A 10,736-nucleotide genomic window follows, 5' to 3' on the forward strand; every position below is an offset into this window, starting at 1 on the left:
TATCTAGTAAAAGATAGTATGTTCTGGGGAAAATTTTGGAAATGTTTAGGAAAATAATTTAAAAAAAAAAGAAATTATTTGGGCTTTTGACTTGTTCTTTTGTGTTGGGAGTGCCACACCTTCAGAGGAAATGGAATGGTGAGTCAACTTTCAACAGCATTCTTCTAGGAGAGGTGGGGTGGAGGGTGGGAATGACATGGGTCATTTTGTTGCTGTTGACCTACTTTCCATGCTTGGTTCCCTGTACAGAGGACAATTAAGAGAGCTCTTGCTGAAGTCATTGGTGAGGCAGGAGCATGCAGAGCAAGGGCTGGTGTGAAGGAGCCACAGGTCAAACACACCACATGTTTGGTCTGGCTTCGAATCAAGGCTGTGGGTTGGGTGCAGTCAAGGATGTTCCTTCATTCCTAGTCTGCTGCAGATCCCATTGGATACTCCAGCAGCATGCCTAGCGTATTTTCCTGGCTGTCCATTGAGTGGGGAGAGAGGAGGAGACTGTTGCCCACGTGAGGCTGCTCCCACTGTAAATTCAGGTGGTATGCCTGAACTGGACCCTGGAGATTTCCTATCTACCCAGATAGGATACCCAGACTATTGTACTTCAAGGCCAAGGGCAGCCCTTGAGACTCATTCTAAAGAAGGTGGAACATGAGAGGAAAAAAAAAAATCTTCAGTGAAACAGCAGAAATAATAATGCTTGCTCCAAGTCTTTCCTCCTCACCTATTGATTTGCACAAAGATGATAGAAATTTAATGTCTTTAAGAGCCTTGCTTTTCTGCCAGATTTCATTAAAATTGGCCAACCATTTCAAAAGTTATGGGACAGGGGTTGAAGAAAGACTGACAAATAGTGAAATAATTGTTTCCTGGGGAGATAAAAAAAGAGTAGAAGCCTAGTTCTGCTAGGATATATTGTATATGGAGATAACCAGCTCTGAATATATTCAGAGACCAGCTGCCTTCTGAATAGGAACTGATGTAGGAGTCAGACAAGGGGAAACAATCCCAGATGAGCGTGCTCACTCACTCATGCTGGGGAGTGTGAGAAATGCAAGATTTTCTATTTCATTTGTTTAACCAGAGGAAAATGGAAAGCCAGGGAAAAGTATGAACAATATTACCAATGCTAACACTGAACATTTGGGCATCCTGAGTTTGATCTCACAGTAGAAAGAGAGCATTTTAAAAATTAATTCTCATGAATGTGTATGAGAGTAAGAAATCTGAATCTGTTGGGTTTTTTAGCTTTTATTTGCTCCTAGCAAGGTTTGAAACCTTCCTGAAATGGATAAGTATGATGTTTGCTCCAGCCATGGGATTAGTAAAAAAATACTGAAAATTTTCTTGTGCTCAGAAAAAAAGGAGCTGGAGAAAAAAAAAGCACAAGAAAAAAACTTTGCAAGAGACTTTTTCTTCTGTTTTAAGAGTATGCTGGCTGGAAGGAGGTCAGGCAGCTGAAGCACAGCACAACTGTCAAAAAGCTGCTGGATCCGACCAGCTTGTCTGCAGCCCCTTCAAAGCACAGAGGGCAGAACTGCTTTGCCTGCAGCCTCTTCTGCAGACTTTGCCTCAGGTATCACAAACCTGTCCTTTTTTTTTTTTTTTTAATTTTACTTCATGGTCTTTGTCACTGTGTGTTAATGCTCATCACCTGACTGGCTTTGGTAATGCCATATAGCTTGTTTTGTAAAAGTAATTCTTAAGAAAGCAACATTGCACTCAGTGGATTTATTTTTGTGGTTAAAAACATAAAAGTTTTCTCTGTTTGCTGCAGGCTCTTTTAACCAGCTGTATGATTCACTTTACATAAAGCCAGGGCTAATTTCTTTCTCCTTGTGCACCGACTCAAAAGGCATGTTCCTCACTTTTATCAGTGAGGTGCTGGGAAAATTTTGGGCAATGCCCCTCTCTCCTGTATGCTATTGTGTGATGGTGGATCAACCAAAGGAAACCTGATCATCTAAAGTACTTGCTTGCTCTGGTTCTCCAAAATGTCTTAGCAGTTCAGACTTCAAGACAGCAGGCTTGGAAAAACAATGAAAGGCTTAGAGAACTAAAATAGACCCTCTGCTCTCCTCCACAGCCTAAGCTCTACTTTATCTGTCCTAAGGACTTCTGAGCAGAATCCCTCTCACCATCTCTCTGTCACCATTACAGTAACATCTCTGTTTCCAGCTAGTCTATTTGATGTTTATATAGAGGGGAGGAAGTGCTTCTGCATGTGGCAAGTGTCAAGGTGTTTTTTGTCATGCTGAAAACGTGTGTGAGGTTCAGAGACTGGTAGCTGGGGCACCTAGCTTGAGAAACACTGAAAACTCTCCTTGGCCCTCAGACTGCTGCCCTCAAGTGACAAATGCAGTGTTTATCACTGATAGCAAAGTATTCCAGTCCTGCCAAAGCTGCCGACATCGAAGGAAATGATATAGAGTGGTTACAGTTTTCTCAATCTGACTGTTGGCTGTAGATGGGAATTTATTTCTTTAGCTTTCCATAAGTCTGAAGTCCTTTCCCAGGACTGTTTGATTTCTCTTGTGAAAAAACAGAGCCTGAAATTTTCCAGAGTTTTGATTGCATCTACTTCTGTCCATTAATGAGAAAAGCATCAACTTTCAACTCTCCCTCTGCTGAGACAGAATGAATAATTGCCCACACTGGACAAAGATACTTTAGTCTCTTTTTTCTTGCTTTCTGAAGTCACAAGGAGAGAAACCATGAAGCTGTGTATCTGTTGGAATTTTAAACAGGAAAGGAGCTTCTCAGGAGCAGTGCTACAAAGTCCTTCTTCCAAACCAGTCTGTTAGATTGTCCCGCTATCTGTCTATTGATACAAACAGAAGAACTCTCTGTATCCTGGTCTGTGTCTCTCTCCTGCCATGAGCTTGGAGGTATTTTCTTCAGCTTTGACTACTAAGTGATTGTTACAATCAGCCCCATCTGAAAAGTAAACCAAAGGTCTTCCATATCCTTCTGTACTTGCTTGTTTCAGCCAAATTTGTGATTTACTGCTTCTTGAAAAGAGTCTGAAGAGACAAGGTTATCACAAATGTGATGTACACCCATTCCCCATAAACTAAAATTCTATACAGGATAACAGAACTTTCTTTACAAGCCTGCAATAAAATAGCTCCAGAGAGGAAGGGAGTCAGGAGAGAGCTACATGAACTTTCAGAACTCAATAAAGGCAAGTAATAGTGGAAGTTTATGAAATCTACCCTTCCTGAAACCCATCTATAGCACTAGATTAAGCCTTGGCTTTCCCTGCTGCAGTTCCATTGTATAGTGTTAGGTGTGAATTGCAGTGGGGTTTTACCTTATATAGCGCAGAGGAGGGAAAGGCAAAGTTTTCATATGCCAAATTTCTCAGTTTGCCTGAGGGATGGATTAAAATAATTTATTAGACAAGTAATTCAAATCTCTGGGGCAGGTGAAAGTATTTCTAGATTCTCCTGGGATGTCTATTATAGACTGCTGGTCTGATATTAAATGGGAAGGGGTGGGGCTCCCACACCTTTTTCCTCTCTTCTCAAATTCTCTACATATTCTCAGAATCTCCTCAGACTCTTTTGATTAAAGTACCAAAAAGAGACTCTTCTGACTAAGGATTTCAAATATTTCTCTTCCCTTCCCTTCCCTTCCCTTCCCTTCCCTTCCCTTCCCTTCCCTTCCCTTCCCTTCCCTTCCCTTCCCTTCCCTTCCCTTCCCTTCCCTTCCCTTCCCTTCCCTTCCCTTCCCTTCCCTTCCCTTCCCTTCCCTTCCCTTCCCTTCCCTTCCCTTCCCTTCCCTTCCCTTCCCTTCCCTTCCCTTCCCTTCCCGAACCGGCCATGCTTCTTCTCATAAAGCTCTGGGTATGGTTGGCTTTTTGGGCTGCAAGTGCTTCTTGATGGCTTCTAACCATTTTTAATCTACCAACTGATCAAGTGAGGGGAAACATCTTATTACTGGGATCCCATATTGCCATGAGGGCCCCATACCAGGGGGCTGACGGAGGGAGACAGCACTGGATCACAGTCAAGGGCATGTCGCTGCTTTGTCTCAGACAAACATGGAGGCTGCACCAGAAAGAGGGCTGCAAATTCACCTGGCATGGTTAAGCTTCTTCCTCTGATGACCCAAGAAGTTAGGTTCAAATATTCTTAGCTATTGAATTGCACAGCTGTCCCCAAGGTGGGACTTAGACACAGCATCTTGGAGAAAACAAAATTAAAAAAAAACTAATGGAACTGTCATCCTGGGGAAAAAAATGTGCTGACCACTATTACAGACCAGAATATGTGGAATTGTATGATCCTTGTGTGGAAAATTAAGATATTAGGTTGAAAAAAAAAGAATTAAATGCATGCATATATGTTGGCAGAAGAAAGTAAAATAGCAAGAAATAGACCTGTAGATACTGCCAGTGTAGACAGTGGTATAGCTAAACTGTTTAAAGTTTGTAACTTCATGTCACACCAAGGGAACTGTGAAAGGAGGGTTAAATGAGAAAGCAGAAGGAAATAAACAATTGCAAAGTTTTAATGAGTTTTGCAGTCCTTTAAAAAACATGAAAGACCGCTGGAGATTTAACAACGAACAAAGGCAAGATAGAAAAGAAATCAGGTGCATGTTAGAGGAGATAAGAGCAGCGTGCAGCCAAACAGCACATACTTAACAAAAATTTGGACTTCATTATATTTAAACCTTGAGGAGAAACTTTGCTCTTTTACATGATCACAATATGAAGTCTAGAAGTAAAACTGTGCTTTGAGACTTTAAATAGATGCTGTCTCCCTGGCAATTTTAATTAGCTTGCTTCTGTTTATATAAATGTGTCTGCAGGGAGCTGGTTTGAAGAATGGAAGAATAAGCCTACATGAGTATATGGAATAATTTTAGTAGCCATAATGTGAGTTTCCTTTGTCTGCCCATGAACAAAGGGATCCAAAATAGCATAAAATTAGTATTTTTCATTTATCCAAAATCTCTGTTCATTTAATGCACTGTTTACATTTTCCTAGCTCGCTCCTGTGCTAATACAAAGGAAGGAAGGAGAAAGGGAGGGAGGAAGGAAGGAAGGAAGGAATTTGGAAGGAATTCAGAAGCAATTTGGAAGGAAGGAAGGAAGGGTGGAAGGATGGGAGGAAGGAAAGAATTCAGAAGGAAGGAATTCTAAAGGGAAGCAGGAAGGAAGAACACTTACAAGAAAAGCAGAGAAAGACTTTTTACAAAGACCTGTAATGACAGGACAAAGGGCAGTGATTTTAAACCGAAAGAGGGTAGGTTTAGGTTGGACTTAAGGAAGACATTTGTTATGATGAGAGTGGGGAGGCACTGGAGCAGGTTGCCCGGAGAAGTTGTGGATTCTCTCTTCTTGGAGGTGTTCAAAGTTTGGTTGGATGGGGCTAACCTGATCTAGTGAAAGATCTCCCTGTCTATAGTATGGCAGTTGGGATTAGGTGAACTTTAATATCCTTTCTAACCCAAACCCCTACGAGATCCTATGACTGAAAAAACGAGCTCATCAGCTGAGTATGACAGAACCAGGGAGCTGAATATGTGTCTTGTTCTGTCAGCTGTTGTCTTTTGCAGATAAAGTAGATAGCTTTGGGGTGTTACGAGCACACGTCTTGGTGTGGCTGGCGAGGCATGTTAAGAGCAAGGGTGAGATCCAGGCTGTGCTGAAGCCAGTGGTGAAATCCCGTTAATTTTGTCCGTTTCCTGCCGTCCCAGTTGCTACTCTCCGTTTGGGCAGCAGGTGGCAATCTCTGCTTTTCGTCTGAACTTCGGCGAAGTTGTGTGTGCACAACACATTCTCCATTCAAATAGCTCTTTCTGCTTTCATCTAGTGTTCTGCCTGGGAGCTGGGCGAGATCGCATTCCAAATCTCTCTTAACATTTAAACGCTTACTTAGTCATCAAAGTATTTTTAAAAGCAGAGCTTGGAAATCCTATTGCTTTACAAGTCTGAGTTGTTCCCAACTCTGGCTCTCAGTCGCAGACAGGAACTCCCACCACACCACAAGGAGCTGCAGAAACTGAGTTGTGTGTATCCAGTCTTTGAGTGATCACCACAGACATTAATCACCGTGCCAGTTCTTAGACCTCATAAACTTGCATCTTTTAGCATCCAGACTTAATGTCACTTACTAATATTTCAAATGAATCTTGTGAGCAGATGATGGAACGAGATACAAAATACAGGTACTTCCGTGCCTGTTGCTAAGTGTTTGCTTTGCTTATTAGGTCCAAAAGATCTAATGTCCTTTTCTTGTGGAACAACTGCGCAGTAGCATACCCAAGGTCAACAAGTCATTGAGCTCTCTGCTGTGCAAGTGCCAGGTCTTGCATAGCAGTTCTAAGGCTATTTCAGCCTTGGCATCCCCTCTCCCTGCCCCATTCTGAGACCTCTTTTGCATACCAAAATGTGCAGCAGTGCATAGTTTCATATGAAAAGGAGTAAATATTAATTTTTCCCCCTTTTGCCTAAGCTTTGTGGGAAATTTGGATTTCTCTGTGAAACTGAGAGATGTGTGAGGGTCTTTCTACAGCAGGTATTTTGATTTAACCCTTGCTGTTATGAGAGACACAAGCCAACTAAAATGCCTTACTGGTTGCTTGTCTATTGGCATTAGCAAGAAAAAAAAAAGAATAGTTTTTCATTGCCTAACTGCTATTTGCCCTGGACTGTTAATATCTAGAATCTTCTATTTAAATATACACTGTATTATGACAGCTTGAGGAAATGTGATGAGGCTTATTAGGAAACTAAGTTAAGTTACAGCTAAGTTAGACAGTTATGCTGAGGGCATGCAGTCCACCAGGACAAATGAACCTGCACAGATTCATGATGTTGACAGCAGAGTATGAAACTTTATTTCTGTTCAGTTAAAGAAGTACAGTGATGGTTTTCTGGAGTTTGTGTAGTTAAAGTAACAGATAAAGAAAAAAGTGCAAGTCATTACCTTTTCAAGCCTAACCTCTTGAAGAGAGTTGCTATTTTTAAGAACCTCATCTACTTCATTTATGACCTGCCTTGTCTCTCTGCCTGTGCCTGAGTGTCTCTGTGGTTGTGATGACACCCCAGCATCCGCTGGCTGCCTGGGAAGTGCCTGATGCTTGCCGCAGGCAGGCAGCTGGAGGCTTAGTGCTGGAGCACAGTCACCCAGGTTTGGGGTGAAACAAGAGCATGCTGTTAGCCTCTGGCAGCCTGCAGACACACTGGGCATTGTGTTGCACTTGAGTCCTTTTAGCTGTGCTGGGAGCTGCCTTGCAATTTCCATATTGTCCCTTAGGTAATTGTTCCAGGTACTTAGATACCATGGTGACGACTTCTGTCAAGACAGATAAGTAGGAACGGTTGCTGACTTAAAACCAGTGGGATATTCAGGCCTGGAGAAACTGCTGTTCTGAGGCAGCACTTGATCAACAGATGTTTTAAAATAGATGTTTTGGCTAGATAGGTTCTGCAGTCTCCATCCTCAGAGGTTTTCATGACTCAACTAGATAAACCCCTGAGCAACCTGGTCTGATCTCACAGGTGACTCAGCTTTGAATATGAAGGTTGGACCAGAGCACTCTGGAGGTCCCTCCCATCCTGAGTGGTTGTCATCGTGCACACAAACTGCTGCAATGCCTCAAGGCTTGAATGTGGTCAAGCCCCGTTGTGCATCTACAAGTTGTGACCCTAAGAGCTGCACCTCTGCTCATACTATTAATTTCCAAGGTGTGCTTCAGACAACAGTAGTTCTGTGAGCTGTTATCTCATATTAGTTTTGGGTAAACCATGGAGAGCATGACCCTGGATGAAGCCCCAGGGAGGCCTGCACAAGGGTGGAGATCAGGATTTGGTAATGCAGCTGGAGACAGAACTGTTTTCCCACCCTGATTTCTTTTCCAGTTACACCCAAGTCTTGCTCTCTGTTTCTAGTTCACCTATAGGCATTTAATACTGCAATCATATCATCTAAGAGTAAAAAAGACAAAACATACTTTTTCTTTGTGGAGTGATTTGCCTGTAATGCAGAGCAGAAGAACCCCAAACCAAATGCCCTTGTCTTTTTTTTTTTTTTAATGATATTTTCATTTTGAATGTACTCCTTGGTGCAAGAACATTCCCTCAAAAAGTAAGTAAATAAATAAAATTCTAGTAATCTTTTCTCAGCAATTTGTTCATGCAGTTATTCTGTTTGAGCAGTAGATCAGATTCAAAATCTAAGTGGTGTTTCAAGACAGCATCAGGTTCCACAAAAGTGTTTCAAGAATATTGTGACCTCCAGCTAAAAGTGCAATGAGTGGTCAGAGATTTTTCTCTGATATCTGAACCTAAGAAAGGTGAATTGGGGTATAACAGAGCAGGCTGAGAAGAAAAGATTCTGCTGGACTACTCTGATGTCACTTCTTGAGAGAAGCAAATACTTGGTATGGTCCCAGAGTGGAAGCTGCTGGAGTAGAGGCTACGTGAGGGAACTGGAAGGCAGAGAACATGACAACTGTTGTCAGTGCTGGGCAAGGGAAAAAATCAGAGAAACAATCAAATATTGTTCATGAGCCTTTTCCTTTTCCATACATTCCTGCGTGACCTACTCTAATGATCCTGCTCTGGCAGGGGTGTTGGACTAGATGATCTTTCAAGGTCCCTTCCAACCCCTAACATTCTATGATTAATACCATCTGTGAAACTCAGGGGAGCATGCTGGCAGGCTGCAGTTGGGAGGCACTGTTCATAGAGAAAAAGCCTGGAATATAAGATGGAAATGATGACTGGAGTAAGAGGAGTGGTTTGAAATTCAGTAGTTCACAATGCAATATTATATGATTCTTCTGTATTCAAGATAGTTACCCTGAGGAAATGCCCGAGGAGAAAGATCTAGGCATACTACTTGAATGGATCATGAATCTAGTCTTCTAATGTGATGAATCTGTGAAAAAAACCCTATATGTGGTGCATCAAAAGAGGTGCTTCCAGTGGATATAGGGAATCTTCTAGAAGAATTTAAAGCCTGGAAGGGAATATGATTGTTCTGTAGAGCTACATGGATGTAATACTTCTGTGACTGGTTCAAAACACTGCTGTGGTTTTCCTTTAGAAAACATGCCATTGAGAAGTCAAGCCCCATGTTTTTGCAGAAAGGTTAACAGAGCCAGTGAAAAGGGGACATATTTGCTCCATGACTTACTAACTATTCTTTTTTTGGAGTACATTCAGGAAAGTTTGCAAGATGAGCCTTGCAGAGTTTCATGAAAATTTCTGTCCCACAGGAGAAGAGCAGTTTGGCTAAGTGTGAGGTTCATTAACTTCTGAGTGACCTTTTTCACAGTAGGTACATGGCTGTTGCAGAAGCCAGTAATGAAATGCTGATAATTTTGCAAAACCCAGAAAACATTCCATAAATGTGGCTAGAGGCAACAATGTGAAATCTGAAGAAATAGGTTTCCTGCTTCCAACTCATGGTTAAAAATAAAGCTGGGTTCAAAGACAAATCAAATTGTGCAATATTATGAAAATGATTTAAAGGGAACCAGTGTTGTTGGAGGTTCGGTTTTGTTCTTAGCATGGAGACACAGTATTTTCATTAAATGGATGAATAATAAAGGGATTAACCTGTCAAAGAGGAAAATGGCTCAAATTCTGCAGCTATTTTGGGGAAGGTGACAAATGTGTGAGTGGAGATTAGACTGTTTTTCTTTTAACCCTTTCTTCTCTCTCCAGAAAATGCCCTGCTACTGCAAGCATAAAAGGCAAGGCAGATGCCTACAGAATGGTGGAGGTAACCATGAATGTATTTTCTTTTGGTGGGAGCACTTAGTTTTAAATAGGAGGTGACATATCAAGTAACCTGGGGTCCCAGAAGCACAGGAACAGAGCCTGCAGTGCTATGGCACATCTGATTATCTCCTCCTTAGGAAGAGCCTCACATATCACAGAATCACAGAATGATAGGGGTTGGAAGGGACCTCTAGAGATCCTCTGGAGATCATCAAGTCCAATCCCCCTCCCAGAGCACGTTCATCCAGAGCAGGTTGCACAGGATGGCATCCAGGAGGATTCTGAATGACTCCAGAGATGGAAAGCCCACAGCCTCTCTGGGCAGCCTGTTCCAGTGCTCTGCTACCCTCAAGGAAAAGAAGTTCCTCCTCATGTTTAGATGGAACTTCCTATATTCTAGTACAATGATAGGTATTCAACTTTTTTTTTTTTTTTAAATGCTTTGATTATTTTATTAAAATAATGCCCATATACTACCAGAATGAGATCCTTTAGGAAAAGACATTGTTAAAGATCTTCCTTACATTTAAGAAAAAGATGTACAGGACATATTAATATATTGAGTTCTATAAGCATATTTTATGAATGTTTTGTGATGACATCAAGCATCATTTCTGCATGGTGGCACCTGGATATCTCCAGAAAAGGGGCTTCAACCACCTCCCTGGACACAACGACTTTAATGTGCCAGAGCAGGGAAGTGGAACTGAACTGGGAGTAGATGAGTGAATGGAGAATAGGAAGTCATCAAATACTGTGATGTCCTAATAATGGATAGGAGTTGGAGAAGACAGAAGAAAGCAGCAATGACTGTAAAAATATAAATCCTTATTGGAACTCTGCTGTGTGTAAAGGGTGAGGGGGGAGGCTTTTACAGGTCTTGATTTACAGCAAAGAATGAGGGGAATTTTCCTTTTACTGTCCCATTACTCTAAGACCAGAAAAAGTGAAGCACATTTTCCTTTTGGAAGTTCTCTTTTCACAGCTGAGAATC

The sequence above is a fragment of the Indicator indicator genome, chromosome 23 (genome assembly GCF_027791375.1).
Source record: "Indicator indicator isolate 239-I01 chromosome 23, UM_Iind_1.1, whole genome shotgun sequence".
Classification (NCBI taxonomy): Eukaryota; Metazoa; Chordata; class Aves; order Piciformes; family Indicatoridae; genus Indicator; species Indicator indicator.